Here is a 19,806-nt window from a genome sequence, read left to right as displayed (position 1 = left end):
ACTTATAACAACACTCCTATCTGCAGACTTAAGATCAGTATATTGTTTCCCTGTACTCACTGTGTCTATCTTAAAAAAGGCAGCAGAAGATTCCTTTGCAGTAACCCACAAAGGTCTTTTTTTTGGTCTACCTAGCAAACATTTTGAAGACTATAATTTAGTAGTTCCAGGCTACTTTAATGCTTTGTCAACATGATGGAGTTTGCATTTGTTAATTGATAATAATTTAGCAAATGTTTAATCTCACATTTCTCCCATCGTCCCTTCTCAGACCATGGACAAGAGTGGCTTCACATTTTTATTTTGTAAATTTAAATCCCTAAGTGAAATTAACTATGATTGGAGTTATGATTATTAGGACTCTATAATACCATAGAGTCCAATTCTGCTGTTGCCCACGTGTAGCTTTTACATTGGATTAAGACCAACAGAACAAAACGTTTTATTGCTGAGGCAATGAAAGCATGTTAATTGAGATTGGTAACACCATATTGGGCAGGAAAATATTATTTCTGTTTTATGCATGAGGAAACAGACATGGACAGACAAGGACATTCATTGAGTTGGTCTCAGTTCCATTCCAGCTGTTTTAAAATCAGGAAAATTAGCCTGAAGTTCTTTCAGGCAATACATGCAGTTTGGATATCTATTATTGATTTTATGAACTATCCTTCACCTCGCTTTTTTTGTTGGATATCTCATGTTAAAGCACAGATATATTTGATCAGCATGTACTCATGTCAAATGTTTTTGTGATTTTTTTTAATAAGTAAAATTGTGCCTTAAAAATAAATAGGAGATCCTCTTTCCTCTGTATTTGAATGTTCTTTTTAATGGAAACATGAAGAGCTTTGACCTCACAGAACAGAGCAGGAAAGAGAGAAGGCAATGGTAAGCTATACAGTTGAAGTTTTATCCAATGCTTTTGAGAATAACAGCACAATATTAAATTAAGTGTCAAAAATAAGAGTTAGAAATATATCTTTGAATGGATGGAAGGAGGCCTACAGACACAGTGAAGGAGCGTTTGTAAAATGTCTGTATTAGATGCTTTCTTTCCTTTTTGTTAATAAGAGAGTTAAAATAAGTAAGTGACGTATAGCATCATACATTATCCTTGCTAATGTTTCAGTGCTATTACTCCAACTGGTATAAATCATTCACTGTCCTTATACACACTTCAATCATGAACGCAATAACCTGGTGGATCACTAAAAATAATTAAAATGTAAGGGGCTAGCTAATTTGAGATATCCCTGTATGCTATCCTGGATAGCCTGAAAAATCTTTCACTGTGCTCAAAGACAGAAATGGAATATCAGATTGTATAAGCTATGTAGGAAAAGATTTCATTAAGTTTTGGATGAAGAAGTGCTCCCCTAACCTATAACTACAGTATCACTAACTGATAGGAAAGGTAATGACAATCCTTACTGATCCTGAAAGTCAGTTACACACTTCAATGAACGCAACCTTGAAAATACATAAAATGGTGCTAGAAATTACCTTTTGAGGTCAGCTAAGCCAACTGCTTCTGGAAGGCAAGATGACTTAGACCTTAAGTACTGCTGACAAATTCTTGCCTAGCCGTTTCTTGGAAGCTCCAGTGCTGGAGATGTCACTCCTAGGACCATCTACTCTAGCGCGGAATGTATTTCATACATGCATCACTAGCAATTATGCCAGACATTGTCATGGACATTTTGAATTTCTGTACAGTCATTATCTTCTTTCTTCTCCACAAATTAATAGGGGTGTCTGGTGCACCACTATATCCCATCTATATGACTATTAATTTTTACCTAAATACTGCAGCTCTTCTCTACCCAGCTACCAGTAGCAGACCTGATCCCAGATGGCTCAAGTGCTTCCTCCCCATCATGTGATGTACATTCTCAAAGCTGATATCACAGAAGAATGCTACTAATGATGTGTCTGAATTTCCACTGTTTTGCAGATGATTTTTCAAAACTTTGTTGAGAGCACTGGTTCTTTAAAAGAAGCACAAGAAGCTTCTGTAAGATATTGGTTCTTACTCTCTGCCTCTTGTGTGCTGAGCTGAACTGCTGAGAGCAGGCTCTGTGCTTGAAAAGCTTTGTTAATAAAAAGCCTGTTTAATTTCTCCTATTCTTTGTCAATCTCCATTCCTCTGAGAAGTTGAATCAAAGAAGAAAACAACCTGGAAACAGTATAGTGCTAAGCCAAAGTAATCATGAACAGAGTAAACAAACTGTACAAGAACTCAGGCATTTCTTTGGGAAATCATATATATATATATAAATAAATATATATAAAAGTGGGAGGATTTTCTTCTGGAAAAGATGACATAAAAACTATAAATAAGGTATTTGCACACTGAAAGACTGAAATGGAAGACCAAACTAAAACGCCCATATTACCTGCAAAGACTTTCAGTAATAAGTTTAGTACATATTTAATAGGGAAAAAGAAAATGAAGTGCAGAAAGTGTTCGCCCTGAAAGCTCTTTGGCAACCAGAAATTCTTGACTGTACTTTACCCACTAGGTTTAAAGGAATAGGAAGCCATGTATATGTAAGTATCCCTAGGATAATTATGCAAAACCTGAACTGCTTTTCAAGATCTGTGAAGACTGGAACTGAAGACTGGTATTTTCTGCATGCCAGTGATACCACAAACGATGTATATGAATAATGTTACCTTTGTGTTTTGACCACAAAAGGCATCCAGCAGTTTGAATAACAATTCCTCAGACAAATGGCATTGGCTAAATAATAACAGAATACAAAATACAGAAACAAAAAAAAATAATTGATAAACCAGTCCAAATCCCAAGTGAAGAGGGAAAAATCACAGATACCTGAATCATGAAAAAGAATTTTGGTAAATGGGAAAACAGAGACATCAGATTGAGCAATTGATTGGCTGCACACTACCAGATAAGAAGTTTGAACTCTATGAATTGATGCAAAATGAGACAATCTGTGTAATTTTACCCATATTGCACCAGATTTACATCACTGAACTCTCATCAATTCAAGGCAATCATCCTCAAATAAAGTAACATGGCGCATGAAGCCCTCTCATGTGTATTAGTTTTGCCCAAATATTTTCTGCTTTATGGTATATTTGTATTGCAAGAGTGAGAGTTGATTTCATCAACCAAGGAGTCAGTGTCTGCCTGTCACTGGCTGAAGTATATGGTACATTCATATTGCAGGTGTGAGAAGTGATTCCATCAACCTGGGAGACAATCCTTACCTGTCATCAGCTGATGTATATGGCTAGCTCTGTACTTGCTGCAATAAATTTGCTGGTGCCCATGACATTGCCAGACAGTGGTTGCATTCTGGTTACTCCTCACTGCAGCTATACCTTCCGAAACCCTGGAGAAAGCCTGATAACCTTTAAAGTAGTAGTTATCTGCATCAGACCTAAGCTGAACTCACTTATGACATGGGGATAAATTAAACTCACTAGCTTCAGAGAATTACTTCTGAGTTTTTCCAATGAGCAATCAGATCTGGGAACTAAGACTTACCGATAAAATCAAATATATAAAGCTGCTGCAAAAGCTATTTCACTACCACCTTCTCAACTGCCAGTAAAATAAAAGGAATGGTATAGATTGGATTAAAACTCACTACATTTAGTCAGACTAGCCAAGCTTTCTTAATTCTAAAAGTAATTGCAGGTATATTCTAGCAAGCTAGGAGCTGACCTTGAGTGAAAAGAAATATTCAGCGGAAGGTTGATAAGCCTTAGGAAGGGCCGCAGAGTACTTAAGGCAAACCACCAAAAGAGAGTGAAGTAGTCCAGTCTTCTTGTTTGCAGAAATGCAGAGACGTGAATCTTAATTTCATGGAAAAAAAAGCAGTCCATATCAATATGGCCACTGTGTGCTTGACAGTACATTGAACCAAAGGAATGAAGGGAAAGGCACGGCAAGCAGGAATCCCATACAGCTGACCGAAGGAGGAGACATAATGGAGACAAACAGAAGGGACAGACAAGGACCTGGGGGGGGGGTTGGCTGGCTCTGAGAACTGTCTTCATGCAGGGTCATTGATTTAAAAGCACCACTGAGTCTTGGGCAGCTGGTAAACGCCACAGTAAAAGCAAGGAAAGGGAGAAAAAACTTCAGGGAACAAATACGAAGGAAAAAAAGTAGTATATTACTGTGATGAAGATTAAGTAACAAACCCAATTCTAATGTATGGCCCATTTTGCAAGAAGGAAAATTAACATAATGTGATAAACTGTGGAGATTCAACAAATCATTAAACCTTTGTAAGAGTGGATGTTCCAAAGCATCAGCATAAATTTCAAAATCACCCATAATGAAAAGTCTTAATGAGTGCAGAATCAAATCAGGAGTCAGCTTAGGCCATTAGGTAACAAATCAGAATGAATAGTTGGTTGGTGATAGAAAACCCAAATGGCATGAACTGAAAAGCATGCTGAAGGAATAACAGTTTAAAATCAAAAGGGTGAAAAAAGCAGTAGCCAAAGCAGTTCAGAAAAACAGAGGAGGACCATTAAATTTGGGTAGACAGATCTCCACAGAGAGCATACATCACTAGGAGTGTCTTTTTTAGCTGGAACATACAGTGCTAATTTCTTTACACTTGGAACAAGGATAGAGAATTCAATTAAATTGCCTGAAAATTGGATGTGTCTTTATTAGTAGTGCTTCCAGGATGTTATCATTATTTCATGTTCCTCAGCTGACAACATTGCAGGTGTCAGATGTTATGGGACTGCTCAGAAGAAATCACTTTTTTGTTTGAATAATGGTAAAAAACAAGCCTCAAGATTAAGTATCCACTTTATCATTTGGATTTGAAAAAAAATGAATCACTCTGTCCAGGACCTGTGGCCACTTCAAACAGCAGAGGGCTCTCTGTGGCAGACAGTGGGGCTGGGACTGGTGCCCTGGAGCACCAACAACCTTCACCACTGATGACTGTAGACCCCAAAGTAAGTTGGTTAATCACAAATATTTCTGAGATGGATGAAACGTTGTACTGATGTAACATTTTTCACACAGACTCCACTGAAAGACCCCTCCAGAGAGAAAAAGGATCAAACCTGCCATCCTGTTGCAAGAAGGAATAGCCATCTACTGTTGTCTATCCAAATAATGGCATGCATTCCCTTCCAACACATACAAGACATGTTTTCCACATCAAGGGAGGATCGGGATTTGGATCATGTGCTGCACTAGATAATGCAGATCCATAAAACTGTTTCAAAAGTGCATGTATTTTGAAAAAGAAACAGTCAATATTTTGGTTTAGGAATTTTCCAAAACTTTATATTTCTTTAATTTTGATATGTTTAGAGATGAAGAAGGAGTCCTTACAAAGCTAAAGTGAGAGTTTGTCATTGATCATCAACAAAATTAAAACCAGCAGGAGCAAATTCAGCTGTATAATTTTACTGGATAATTTTACTCATGTAAGTAGTTACAGTTGATTGATTCAGGGTCATACTATGGAGAAATGCATTCACAGTTGACTATCGTGAGTCTGCAGTGGTGTCTTAACCAGGGCTTGCAGTGACTACGGTGTTTTTGTTAAATAATACTCCCAGATTTGGGACAGTAAATGGACAGTTTTGTCCGTGCTTAGGTAGGTACATTGAGAATTGCTAATAAAAGTAGTAAAAATCAATCTGTAATGCAACCTGACAGATTATCCACCATGATGTTTTGTTTCACGTTTCTTTAAGTATATTTTTAAGTAGTACTTCTGTATCATAAATACTGCTGTTGTAACTGCATCTCTTGGAGATGAATTAGATCTATGACTATCCTTTTCAGAGACACTCATATGTTGTAATCAGGCAACAGTTTGTAGGTTGGCTACTAAATATTTTATTTGTTTGTAGAATGGCATGAAGAAAAGTATCGTCTAAGTTAGCCCTATAAACGTCTACTCCCTTTCCTAAATATTGCTTCTATTTTTCACTTTGATCTACTAGGAAAGAACAGCTTATTAAATCAATCTAACCTTATATAAAAGGGTCTACAAAAAAAAAAGTACTATATGGGATAAGGGCGAGACTAGAGATCCTTTCAGAAGTAGCATTTCAACAGCCAAGTACAGCTGGAAACAGACATTTTTTTGTAGTAAGTGTTGGTCTTTGGTAACAAAGCCTTGCTCCAGTGATAAAAGGCTCCCTAACAGTACTTTAATTGAAACTTTTTATCTGAATGCTGCCTGAACCTCTGCTAAATGCTACTTTCTTGCTTCAATTCAAATTTTCTTAATCTTCATTTTCACGTTGAATATTGGTACACTGTCTGCCTCATTATGCTAAAGAAAGATGAAGTGAGCTATTAACATGCTGAACAGCCTACGAGATGTTATGATATAGAATGTCATTCATTTTTATGAGTTGGCTGTCAGTGTGTGCTGCAATAAAGTTATAATTTCTCACTGACAATATGCGATGTCTGGAGTCACTGCACAATCCTTATTAAAATTTCAATAATTGTAAATCAAAGGAAAGCAAATACGACTTTTATGAAATGGTTGCTTCTGAAAGTCAAGGAGTACAAAGTGGTGGAATACAAAACCAGAACATTTTTCTGGTGCTGTTCTAAGTCGACATCATCATCCTACAGTTCTTCTTCTCTTGCACAAGGCAGGGTGTGCATGGTAACGTATACTGTGAAGTTCTCGGGAGCAGTGTGCTTATCTTGCTGGCATTACAGCGACAGTGAAGTGCCACTTGTTTGTTGCTCTTTACTGACTCTACCTTTATGTGGCTCTGAGTGTCATCAGAACATTTCTGGAAATGTTACTGGAACAATTTATGATAGCTTTTAATCAGTAAAGGCAGGTGTCTTTGGAAGCAGTTATACGGCTTGACAGTGAGAAAAGTTAGAAGAGATTTCAGACAGCTTACATACATACACTGGTGAGCAAGGGTTTCAAAGCCTGTTTTCTCATGACTTTCCACAGTTGTGGAAAATAGCAGTGATGGATTTACTGTGGAGTCTTTAAAGTGTTTAAAGTGTCTCGGAGAGTATGCAGGGAAATGAATTCCAAATTAAAAGTAAATATCTTCAGTATACATATAGATGTGTAATGGCTACATCTTTACTTCTACTGCTATTATTATTGTTTCAAACCAGAAATGTAAGAAGTCTCTATCACTGTCCAAAACATTGTGATCTTTCATTTTGAGCTTGACATAACTCAGATGATCAGAAGTTAAAGTTGTTGTAAAGCAAGCCCTCAAAATAACAGCTTTTTGGAGCTATTAGATACAGACCAAAGTGTCCCAGTCACTGAATGCACAAGGTCACGGTGTCAGGAATACTGCACTACACAGAGGTATGTCAATAGGCATAGATTAGATACAACAGGCATTTAGATACTCCAATGTGTAACATCACTCCATTTCTATTACGTAGGCTATTCTTCATTATTTGAAAGTTAAGTCAAACATATTTATTTCATGACTGCATCCAGTGTTTTTTCTAAATTGACTAACTCTACTAAAATTTACAGCATAACAGCAACACTCACATGTCACATATGATATATATATGCTTCAGTGTCAAATTTCCAGTATATCAACATCTTGGATGTACTTCCTCAAGACAGAACAGTCAGCATGTGTTCATGCACAAACAAATGCAAAGCTCTAGTGAAATGCAAAACTCAGTCTCTGTTCGTGCATGGAAATACTTGTGCACAATTCAAGCGACTGCATTTGAAAAGGTGTCCACTCGTGTCAGTAGTATACAAACTCAACAAATAACGCATGCTGGTTCTCCCAGATTTGATTTATTACCACAAGTGCCTTACCATGGCTGGAAAAGTTTTATAGCCGGTAGCATAAGTCAAAGAACAGCTGTCCACGTCTATCAGAAAGCTCCCTGCTGGAAAAAAGTCATGATTGACCAACCTAGCCACAGGAAATAACCTCTACAATTGTTTCCTTAACATTGTCTCCTCACACACCAAGATTATCATATTGAGAGACTCTGACCTACATACAAAGACAAAGTGAAACAGAGAGATACAGAACGTTATAGTGAGACAAGACTTTCACAGAAACATAAAGGAATGAGGTATACAACTCATGATGACCCAGTACCAGTGAAAAACATTCTATTTTAAAGATGTCAGCTGAAGACAAGCGGTCTAATGAAGGATAAGACAACTCCAGCAAGCAAGAATACTTCAGCTGATATACTAATGTTTGAGATTTCTTTAGAAGGAAAAGTTTCAGCGGCAGTCAAAAAATTAAACATCTCTTGCCACCTAAAACAGCTGGGAAGCTAAACCTATGGTCTGATTTGCTTTGATATATTTGACAGATTATAATTTGAAGCAAAATACCTGAAAGCCTACTCTACCTAGTAAACCAGTGGGTGAACAGACAACCTCTAATGCAGAATGATGTACTAGTGGTTGTACTGACAGGCGTTTTGATATCTAACTATGCAGAGGTTGCATAAATCATCCAAAACATCTGATACAGACTAGCAAATATTCTCACGATATCGGCTTATGCTGTGGAAAAAGGTTTCAGACAAAATTTAGGAACCTTATTGTTTTTATGGTACTGTTTCTCAAAGCACTTTTCAAATAGATTTACTCATTACTGTGAAAAGACTTGTAATGACAGAAATACTAGTAATAATAAATTCTTTAAACCATTAAAAAGATCCAAAATCTTGTTCCTATATACTAGCATGCAGTTATTTTATAGTCTGATATTTTGTGAATGGACAAGGTTAGAAACACATGCTTCCATGTGGTACATACTTCAAAACATCCAAGTGGAAATCCTGTAATTCCAGTTGTGTTACGGAATATACTAAGGGTGTCAAACCCAGGTGTTAGTCGGGATATTCAGTTTAGGATCTGTCAGTTCTGGGAAGGGGTAAGATGTGTCTGTCTTAGATGTGTGCCATGCATAAATCTGGCGTGGAAAATTATGTATTTTCCTATTGTGGTACATACTGTTTCATGTTTATATCATCTGTATGGAACTCTGAAATATTAGCCCTAGAAGCATCTAAGTCAGAGGGCAAAGTGAAGTGGAAAGATTTTTATTTCAGGTGTCTGAACATTATGTCATGGTTATTCAAATTAAGGCAATTATACCTGGGAAACAGATATATATACATATATATATATATATATGTGCATTAATTTATTAATTTCACCAAAATACTTCCTCTGCTGATATCAAAATCAATCACAAAGTTACAGCAGGTTTCAGTTGGTATAGGATAACTTATTTAACAGCAAAGTTACTTGGGCATAACTCAGACATTTTACATGCACTTTAGTAAAAGTTATCAATTAGTACAAGTACACTAAGATGCACACACCTAAACAGAGAGGACGTTTCAGCTTTGTAATTCTGTAGTTCTCTTGTGCTTTCCCCTGTGCCTCTCTGTTTGCTACCTGCACAAGCCACCTGCCAGCAAAGGTTAGACACACCTGCAGGGAACGCCTCAGCACCCAAGAATGTGGCACCGTGAAATTCTTCCTTGTTTTGCAACCGATTTCCTAATAGTTTAATTGATCATAAATCTGTAAATGTCTGTATATCAAGGGTTAATATGTTTAAGGAAATCATGTGATGACCAGAATAAAAGCAGATCTAACATGTTGGACTTACAGGGATACGTATCTTTTGTGACTCCTCAGTTCAGTAACAAATGAGTATTTTACAAGATATATCAGCATCATTAGTTTCGTCTCTTAACAGAGAACACTAAATCCTTGTGTGGTCCTTAGCATTTAAGCTATCAAGAAGAAATTGCATAAACAACTGCCAAATCTTTTAAGACTGAAGTACTTAGTATTCTTCCATTTAGCAGCAAGTTATGAAGTTTCATTTAAAAAGGGTAATTCTACCAATTAGCTCATCCTGCTCAAACACACACATACCATTGGGAAATATAAAAATGGTTTATTAAATCAAAAGATATGACTGCACTTCAACTAGTACATGGGCATTAGAGATCAAATATTCCCTATAGATCAATCCCCATGGCATCACAGTCTGATTTGACTTGCTGGTATTACATTAGTAAACCATCTAATCCAATTTAGAACAGGCCGGGAATGTTCCATCCATTACGGTATTTCTGGTGTCATTAGAAGCAGACTGATCGAATAAGCATCCTAAATCAGCCTGCAGCATGCAAGTAAATCACTGTGACTTGCCCTTCAAAATCTTTTTTTTTTTCCAGATAAAAATTAGGGGAAAAGTAAAAAAGGAAAAAAAAAAGCCATTTAATAAGATGGAAGCTCTCCGTATGGTTTTGATTTTTGAACTCTTGCGGCCAGCAAAATTTCTTGGTTCTTTAGTACGTAAGATTCTTCTCTCTGTTAAGGCAGCAGTGCAGAACATAGTGGATTTAAAGACATGAGAAGCTCCTTATTTTGCGTCAAGCTTGTTTTCAAGGAAAGCAGTGGAAAAAACGCCACAAGAAACAATAATAAACAAAGTAGGCTGAATGAGGGCAGAGTATGAGACTACTCTCACAAATAAAATCTGCTGTATAAAATTGGAGTAACCATAGTAATAAAATCTATCAAATATATTAGAAAGGTTGCAATAGAAGGGATGAAAAGAGAGTTCAAACTTTGTATTTGCACAAAATGAAAAACACTCAAGTGCATTAAACAAATACTATTTTCATTCTGAACAGGTACACCGGAAAGAAAAACAGTTCCTCAATAAAGAAGTAAATATATGAATAAATGTTGGTGACAGTTCTTTGAGATGACGCAGCTATCAGAAAGATTTCAGAAAAGGGCTAGGCTGCAGCTTTGAAAAGCTAGGAATCAAACTGAATAAAATCATCAAAATGGCATGTAACCTTTGCTGCCCTCTGAGACCTATCACGTTCCACCAGCAGGGCCACGCAGGTCTCAGCTGCACTATTTAAGCAATCAGCCATAAAAAAGAAACACTGCACCAACACACAAGTTAGTGAATGCCTGCTCCTCTTCAGTAGGATAAGGGCTCTCATGAGTGCGAGTAATTCACATTTGTTTAATGGCAAAGTCGCTCTGCTGTCAGTCAAACAGCTCTGAATCTTGTCCCGACCCTTTGCAAAATAACTGAATTAGAAAGGGAACTGCTTTGATTCAGTGTGTACGAACTGCAGAAAAAGTTAACAGCTACCCAGAAGTGCAGAAGTGGACCTGGCTCCTAGGAATGAGTTTCACTGCAAATAGTTATATATCTGGACCAAGGACAGTTTTGCAATAGTGGAAAACACATACAGATCCAAGACAGCGTGACATTCTTGAAAGGTGCACAGATATCAGATGTTTCTGGAAATTCCTTTCTTGGATCTTCCTTCCTACCTCTCTGAAAATACTGGAAGTTTGAACAACTAAACTTGGATTATTTGGGGAGGAGATGGGATTTTACAACAAAACAAATGTTTTATGTTTGCAGGTTTTCATTCTTTTAATGAAAACAGATCTCCTTTGCTTTTGAAGGAAAACAAACACTGCTATGAAAGGAAAAAAACACCCCTGAAACAACAACCATCACTTCAACACATGCTTAATTTTCTGCAAGAAACAGCTGAAGACAAAATTTTCAACACAATTCATTCAGAATCCTACTCAAACTTCTTTTCAAAAATTACATCCTTTCACAGTGCTACATTGAAAAGCTCAGTCTTAAATTAAATCCATCTGAGAGAAATAAAATGGGAGAAATCCTATCAAACCCAGTAATCCATCCTTAAACACAATGACAAGCTTGCACCAAGCCTCTGCTCTTATTTTTCCATGTCGTTTTGATCCCAACAGGCCTGTCCCTGGCAAACCCTTCTCACTAGGACATGGAAAACCACATTCAGCCAGCTAGAGCTTGGGAAATCTGTTCTATCCTTTGCTTACACTGGCTATACTGGTGCCAAACATTATTATTGTTATTAATAGCACAAATCCCGATTGAAGCAGTAAATCATATTCCTCCCAGAGCTGATTACTTGTCAAATGTTTATCATCAGTGTAAATGACAAATGTACCTGATTAACAAAATCCAAAGGCTTGTTCTGAGGTACAAAGGCCTTAGCCTTGCAATTTCTCTAATGAACTTCCCTTCTGGTCCACAGTAGAACACGTCAGATTTACCAAATCCAATTTCTGAATAAAAGTGCAAATGCTTTGTAGACCTAATGAGTGAGCACTAGATCAAATTATGGCCACATGTTGCTTTTCTATGAAACAGCAGGTTGATGAATCACACTTTGTTCTTTTCTTCCCTTTTGCAAGGCACAGAATATTTTGCTTCCTTATTTTTCCCTCTGGTTTGGCTTAGCTAGGTTGGAAGAACATTAGATGAGGACACTGAGAAGAAGGATCCAATCCTTCTTTGTTCTCCTTTGCCTCTCAAGAGGGAAGTACAGACCCACTGCTCCCCTGTCCACAAGTGGTGGTCTAACCTGTGTAGCTCCTTGTGTTCCCTTGCCACAAATGTGTTTTCCCTGACACGCTTATAGAAGTAGAGTCTTCTCACCACTGTTATGCCCTAGTCTGCGATGCCAACATGGAGGAGGGTAGGGAATGGGGGAGAGGTGTACTTCTGATAGACAATTCTGCCTGCCACTAACTAACCTTCCCTATAGCAGTGACTTTCTGGGCATTGAACAATCAACCTGATGCCTCGGATAAATACCCAGAGAGCTAAGTGGGTGAACTCAGGTCCAAATGTTCAGCCCTTGAGCATTAGACTGATGGGGGAGGAGACTGGGGTTTGAAGTCTTATCACTATAAGCACATAATGGAAACTCCATTTTTGAGTGCTTACCCATAAGATGGATTCTCACTGTTGAGTCCTTCCAGCTGTCGGTGAAGTTCACAGCAGCAGCTGGTCCTTGGTATCTTCAAAACTCAGATGCAAAATGGCACAGGGTGCACATCTGACAAAGAAAAGGCACAAATTAATTGATCACCTTGGTGAAGAACAAGAGATATTTCCTGTCACAGAAAGAAATACTACTTAGCCAACTTTATATAATGGCCACCATGCTAGCAAGAAAGACAACACAGAGATAAAACTAAATTATCTTCTGACATGAGTTCAACTAAGTGAAAGAGATAATACCAGAAAAGGATTTGGCCTCATGTCTACAGTACCGAGAGAATTCTCACTCACTGACAGATTTTATATACAGCAAGTTGAAAGGAAAACTAAATGTTACCGTGGCTGAGCTTGCATTTCCTGGTATCTCAAAAGGCATTTATTTCCCAAAGGAGAGCACTAAACAATGAGACAAACGTTATGTTCCTACACACGTCGTAAGTGCTGAATATTACTTGTGATGGAGAATATTTTTGCTTACGATAGGTGCAGCATTTCTAATGAGTCAAGGTGCACCAATGGAATGTTTCAACTTTTGTCCACAATTTTTCTAGCTCCTGTATATTCAAACTAGTAGTTGTCCTGAAAAGACTGTGCTGGAGATGTGGAAGGAGAGCACACACAGACACTTTTTGATCAGCGAGGCAATTTCCTGGGGCAATGTGCTGATCAACACACTGAGCTGAAACATCTGCAGGATAAAGGATTGTGTCTGAAAACCCTGTGTTTGATGCCCATAATTGTGACAAAGTCATTGCATATTCTGCTCAATGCTTTTTCTGTTTCAGCACTTTCTCACCGTACAAAGAAGCTCCAGCAGCCTCTTAAATGTGGTTGGTAACTCAAAGTACATTTGGGAAATCAGCCAGAGAGAAAGGCTTTTCTTCTGTATGTTTTGCTGCTTTTCTATGAAGTGACGGAAAAGATACACATTTGCCATCTTTGCAGGGTTTCCCCTTACAAAAAAAAAAAAAAAAAGGAAAGAGCTTGAAATAACATTTTTTAGTATTAGTACTGTTTACTTTAGAGAGGCTTAACGTTGCTTAAAATCTGTCATGTTTCTATCTCGGTAGGCAGTTTTTAAACTGTATACTATTAACTTCTGAAACTACAGCAATGTAAAAGTCTATTGTATCTCAAGACTGAGTTTGCAGAGCTGTCAAAGATGCTTTTCCTCTGTGCTAAACATGATTTGAAAAACGTTGCAAGCTAAAGCATTTGCTGTTATTTACAAAGCACTGTGTGCTAGAGACTACACAGACAAGCAGAAGACTAAGGCCCAGATACAAATGCACTTAGCCCTGGTAGCAGAATTCACTAATCGTGGTTACGAAGGGAACTCCCTGGAGACAGAAGGCTAAGTGAGGTGCAAGACACCTAAGTGAAGGAATAGAGAATGCTAAATAGAGAATTGTTTCTGAAGTCTTGCCGTTCTCCACGAATATCTATTCCATAAAGCATGGTACCAGAAAGGGCTACCCGAGCTTACTCCTTGGGGGTCTTCGGTGCATCGCTTCACATGCGTTAAACCGCTCTGCTGAGAAGCATCATTGCTATGCGACTTTTGGTACTTGAGCTATTCTCAGCATGGTTAGTGTTCTGCCCAAACAAACCCACTTCATTTACCCCTGGTCTTTCTGCGCTCAATCCTATGAAACCTTTCTATACACTGGCCCAGATCCCATCTGAGGGGTAAAGGGCACCTCAACTTTGGACGTAGCCTGCAGTGTGGATGCTGGTAGCATTTCCTTTGACCATGTGCCTGAAGAGGGCATAGAGGTTAATCTCACACTTCCTAAAGCAATGCTTTTAGCTGCTCAAATGTTGTATAAAGACTGGGAGCAGCCATGCTGATACCAGAGCAATGCTTGCACACCAGTGGCTATCACTAGCTGCACTCAGTACTGGGAGCGTGTGCTCCTGTGTTCTGTACAGGTCTTCATTTTGGACAGCCAAGTGCAACAGCACCTTGCCTGTCTTTCCAGAATGGCTGCAGGGGAAAGTATGCACTCAGCTCAATCAAAATGGGCAAACTGCCTTTCAAAAGGCGCCAAAGCTCCCTAGGCATTGAAGAGGCAGAGCAGGGCCTTTGTGCTATTCAGTCACTTGTGTTTTCATGTCCTAGTGCAGAATTCTTTTTGATGGACTTAAACCACTTCCAAAATGAATGAGGTAAATTTCCAGGCACTGTAACCTGCCAGGCGTTTTCCCTGGCAGCAAAATCCTTCTCAGCTCTGCAGACAATGTTCAGCATACAGGATGGTTCTCCATTGCTTTTACAAACTGGGTCACAATGACATGTACGTTTGGAAGGGGTGGTGGGTAAAAGGCTTTGCTTTTCCATCCCGCTCACACCTCCCAGCTGCCAGAGGAGAGTCTGCTGCTCCTCTGAATACAGAGGTGGTTGCCAGTACCCTCAGTAAAGGGAGAGGAGAGTAAAAGCCATTTGTGCACATAGGTGAAAGTACCTGCAAAGGGACCGCAGATTGCTTAGCCTTTAGCAGCTTGTAAGGTTTCACTTTAAAAACAGTCATTTAAAGTACTTCTAAGAGCCAAACAACCTCTAAGCCCTTAATTACAGTGATCATGTAAGCTTTGGTTTATCCATATTTTTTCAAAAATAGTAGAACATATTTAGTGATGGAGCTGGAAACTCAATAGCAAACAAAACCAACCCAAAAGCAAAAAAAACCCCACAACAGGATAAAATTTTATGTCCTGATCCAGAGCCACTGGAATTGATTAGAAAGCATTCCACTGACTTCAGCACACTTTCCTATCAGAAAACGTTGCCCAGAACATGCTTTATAGCTAAGTTAGAAAGCTCTGAACCACAGTTTTATAATGCAGAGAGTTCAACAGATATTAGGGCCAGGCTAAAAAGATGCTGTTATAAACCTATTGATCTTTTTACCTTTCTGATCAAGAGGTGCCAACGGGAGGAAAAATGGCAAGGGTGCTCTGTCAGTGAAAGGGAGATCCGGAGCTCCCTTATGGGAGGCCACACGTACTAATCCTGTTTGTCGCGGTTGCAAAAGAATTCTTCAAAGTTAAAGCACTCTAAGGATTTATCAAGCACTTTTCAGTCTTCAACTGGATTTAGCAAGTGAAGCAGTTTCAAAGCTGGTAGATTAGTACTACACAATCAGTCTCATATAAACGGGCATGACAAGGCTCAGCTTGATGTTTCAGGCAGTGACAGTTTACACGTTTCTGTAGACAAAGGTGCCATTCCACTTGCAAAACAAAGATGAAAAGATTGTTTTACACTTCTGTGAATTGATTAGAAAAACGAGGCTTTGCCCTGTTGCCTGTTGTCAGACGACTCCTACTGCACTTGTGTGGGTCACAACGATATTAACAGGATTGGCAATGCTTAACAGATTCTTTACAACTTGGATAATATCTTGTTGAATAGTTAGAGTTTAAGAAGTTCATAAAGAAAACCTGCACAGATACAGTTTTGGGACACATTTGTCATAAAAATAGATGCTAAACTCTGTTACCAGGAAGTGCAATTGAGTTTCCTGGAGCCTTCAGTGACCACTATGTGATCTTTGAGTACCAAAGATTTTCTCTTAACAGGAGGAGCTGAAAGAAGCTTCTGAAGCCGAATTAACCAATGTTATCTTTTGTGGTCGCTATTAAATCTTGTGTTCTCATGCCTTGGGCAGAGAAACTTAAATCACAGTAGGAAGAAAAAGGTTCATTTCTAGAGTTGTTTTAAAGAAAAATGGAAGAATTATGAAATGGTGGAATAATTTGTTCTTTTTTTTTAATCTTTCAAATTTGAAAAAGAACTTTGTAATTAACCAAAGAGGGTGGGGGAGAAGTATTAAAAAAAAAAAAAAAAGCTTTTTCTTCAAGTTTAATTATTTTTTCTTCAACTTCATATGGAAAGAAGTTCAACCAGCTCTGCTTGTTACCTGGGCTCCTAATCAGGCGTAAGAATATTAAAATCCCACAGCTAATTGAACTCTGAGCCCCAGAACACAGCATTCTTTCTCATTAAAACAAAGCCTTAGTTGGGATGCCTGGAAAGTCGGAGCCAAGTGGACCCTTAGGTATGCTAGTAACATACTGCCTTCAGCGAACATACTCCAGAAGAATACCAGGGGAGAGCTATTGAACCCTTCAACCACGCAGTGAGATTAACTTTAAGGTCTATTTCAATAAATATTTCTTTAAGAAAGTAAGGAATCCTCCACTTTCTGCTGGCCAGTGAAGCGTGATATTGCTGAGTATTACCAACATTATTTATCGTATACGTGGCACTAGAGCCAACAAGTCCATGAGTCAGTGGGCCTGAGTTAGGACCCGTTGTTCTAGTGCAGCACATAAAAGAAGAGTGATAAAGTGGTTCATCTCTCACTGGGTGTAGTATTTATATCAATGTAGTTACCTTACCATTTATACCTCTAAACATTAACAGAATGTTAATGTGAATTGTACATATTTTGTTTCTGCTTTGCTACAGCTCTTGGGGTTCAAAATACGGCTTTCAGCTAAAAGAAACATCATTGTGAAAATGCTGCCTGTCATTTGAAAGACTGAAATGATCCTATTCCAGTATTATAACACAGTGTAGCTTAACTACAATAGTTCGGTGATTAGCAATCGGTCTAGTTTTTATGGTATATTTCTATGAGCCTATAAGCACACTTGACCTGTGGTTTAAACTGATAGCTTACACTAACAATAAAGTGGAAGGAGACGAGTTACTAAAGGTGGAGGTTGCTGGTGCAGCTAGGAATCCTCTACCTGTTCCAACAGTAAAGACTTCACCAAAATTTCCAGTTCTGCAGAAAGAATTGGACTTTGTGGGCTACTTCATTTTTGGGAAGGCAATTAGCTGAAACACATGCTGAAATATTAAATTATTTCCACCCTTGGGTACCTTATAAACAAAATAGCTTGGGATTACGGAATCAGGCTCGCAGATATATCAGCAGGAGTAAGACTTTTTCCTTTGGTTACATTTCTGCAATCAGCTTGATGATAGTAGGATTGCAGGAGTATAACCAAGGACTGAATTTGCATAGTCACATACATCTTAGTGTCTTTGAACAAAAGCAGCCGTTTGATAGTTTAAATTACCATTACCTGTTTGCATTTGTTCACAGTGCTACAGCGAGTCTTTGAGGAAATAAGCTGACTGGACTGTCTTGGTTAGTTGAAGATTCACAGTTGCAATAACATTGGAAATAAATATGATAAAAAAAAATATGCTATCAACTTATTTTTCAAATGATTAGGTGCATTTTGTATATCATTCTGAGTGAAGGGCATGATGCAAAATCACTTTTGCCAGCAATTTCAAATAAAGGCTCTGGTTTTAGGTAACATTATAAACTTACAGTGAACTAGGACAACATAATAATATGGCACGTCAAATTTATTTGTAGCTGTAGGCAAAGAAAAACGAAGAAGGAAGAACAGCTTCAACATAGTATTACAGCACAATAAAAATTTGCTCATTAAGTTTCATAAATTCCATTACAAAGTTTAATGCATATGTTTACATCACTAATACAGACTGAAGCCTGTGTTATGAGGCTTTCAGCTGGAAATTGGTTCACTTTACAAATTTTCATCTAAAGCCCTTTAAACAATTATGTCAAAATAAAGGCACTAAATATAAGCACTCGCAGCATTCTCCCAGCTTCCTGAGCATATCCCTATTATTAGGAGTATGGTTTGTAAAACATCAAAATCAGATTGCCACACAGAGATTAAGGCTGGGATTTTCAGCAGAAGCTAAGGGAGTTAGGCACTCAGCTCCTTGTGAATTTCAATGAGTCAGGAGCATAACATTTCCCTTAGGCTCCTTTGAAAATCTCAGCATAAATATTAATAACTAACTTTTAACAAGCATTTGGTCATTGGTTTCAATCATCTCAAATACGCCAATGGCTATGTCCTTTTCGCCACAAAGATCTTCTCCCATGTGCAAGTTTTTGGGAATGCTCTTATATGCATAGTATCACAAAAAGGATCTGATGTTTCTCCTGTTATTCAGGCCCAGCAGAGTTTACATATGCTAGTTATTGCTAAGATCTTTTGTGCCATCTTTTGCATCTGCCTGAGATGCTGCATTTTAAGAGCAACATCCAATTCACATCATGTAGTCTGATTGATATTATTCAGAGAGAAAACATGGGAAAGAAAACTCAGAACTGAGAAGAACAAGAAGGTATAGATATTTTAATCACTCCATGAAGACATATATCTTCTAAAAAGTCAAATGCTGACTCTTGACAAAAGTATTTAAATGAGCTCCAGTTTCACTTTAATTATACACGAGAACTACATTTTATTATACCTTTTATTTTTAATTCTAATGCTACTGCTGAGCCTTAACACCTTGGAATGCATGTGATTTCATGCAGCACATGATGCTGAGAGTTACGGATTTTTATTAGAACTCAGATGCTGTGCCCAGGCAGTAACTGGCAAGGCACTCGGCACGTGTGTGCACTGGTATATCCAGGCTGTCATGCTGTTATGGAAAGTCAAATATAATACAAACTATACTTGCACAGACATTATGCAAACACAAATAATATCTCTGTATGCTCCACACTGCCTTTTGCATCAGAGAAGGAACTTGCTCTCAAAGTGAATTTGGCCTCAAATATAGAATTCATGTCAAATGAAATGCAACACCTTAGCAAATTTGACGCTGATGTAGCCTTTGTTATCTGCTCCTCCTCTTTCTTTCTCAGGGGCATACTGTTTTCTGCAAGGCATTGATACCACTGAGAGTGCTCAGTTTTATAACTGTGGGATGATGAAACCATATGCAAATATCACTCTGCATGCCCTCAGCTCCTCTGGCTGAGCACTCCGGACTCAAGTTTCACCCTTCCTGGAGTGAAGGATCAATATCTGATCTTTAATAAGAAGGTGTTAATCCTGGCTTCCCATTATCATTGTTTTTTTCTGCTTCTGCTAAAT

The 19,806-nt window shown here is 38.1% G+C and overlaps 1 protein-coding gene across 11 annotated transcripts in view; it reads right to left on the bottom strand.

Moving 5' to 3' along the window:
- The window catches only part of SEMA6D (semaphorin 6D), a 433,560-nt gene that overhangs the window by 258,914 nt on the left and 154,840 nt on the right, over nucleotides 1-19,806 (bottom strand). For all 11 annotated transcript variants that reach the window (XM_063345953.1, XM_063345940.1, XM_063345941.1 and 8 more), the window contains one exon: nucleotides 12,796-12,907. The gene's annotated coding sequence lies outside the window, so the exon portion shown is untranslated. The remainder of the gene's footprint in view (nucleotides 1-12,795; nucleotides 12,908-19,806) is intronic.

This window comes from Chroicocephalus ridibundus, chromosome 9 (genome assembly GCF_963924245.1).
Source record: "Chroicocephalus ridibundus chromosome 9, bChrRid1.1, whole genome shotgun sequence".
Classification (NCBI taxonomy): domain Eukaryota; kingdom Metazoa; phylum Chordata; class Aves; order Charadriiformes; family Laridae; genus Chroicocephalus; species Chroicocephalus ridibundus.
The sequence above is the reverse complement of the archived record's forward strand: the minus strand, read 5'-3'. Positions and strand labels throughout refer to the sequence as shown.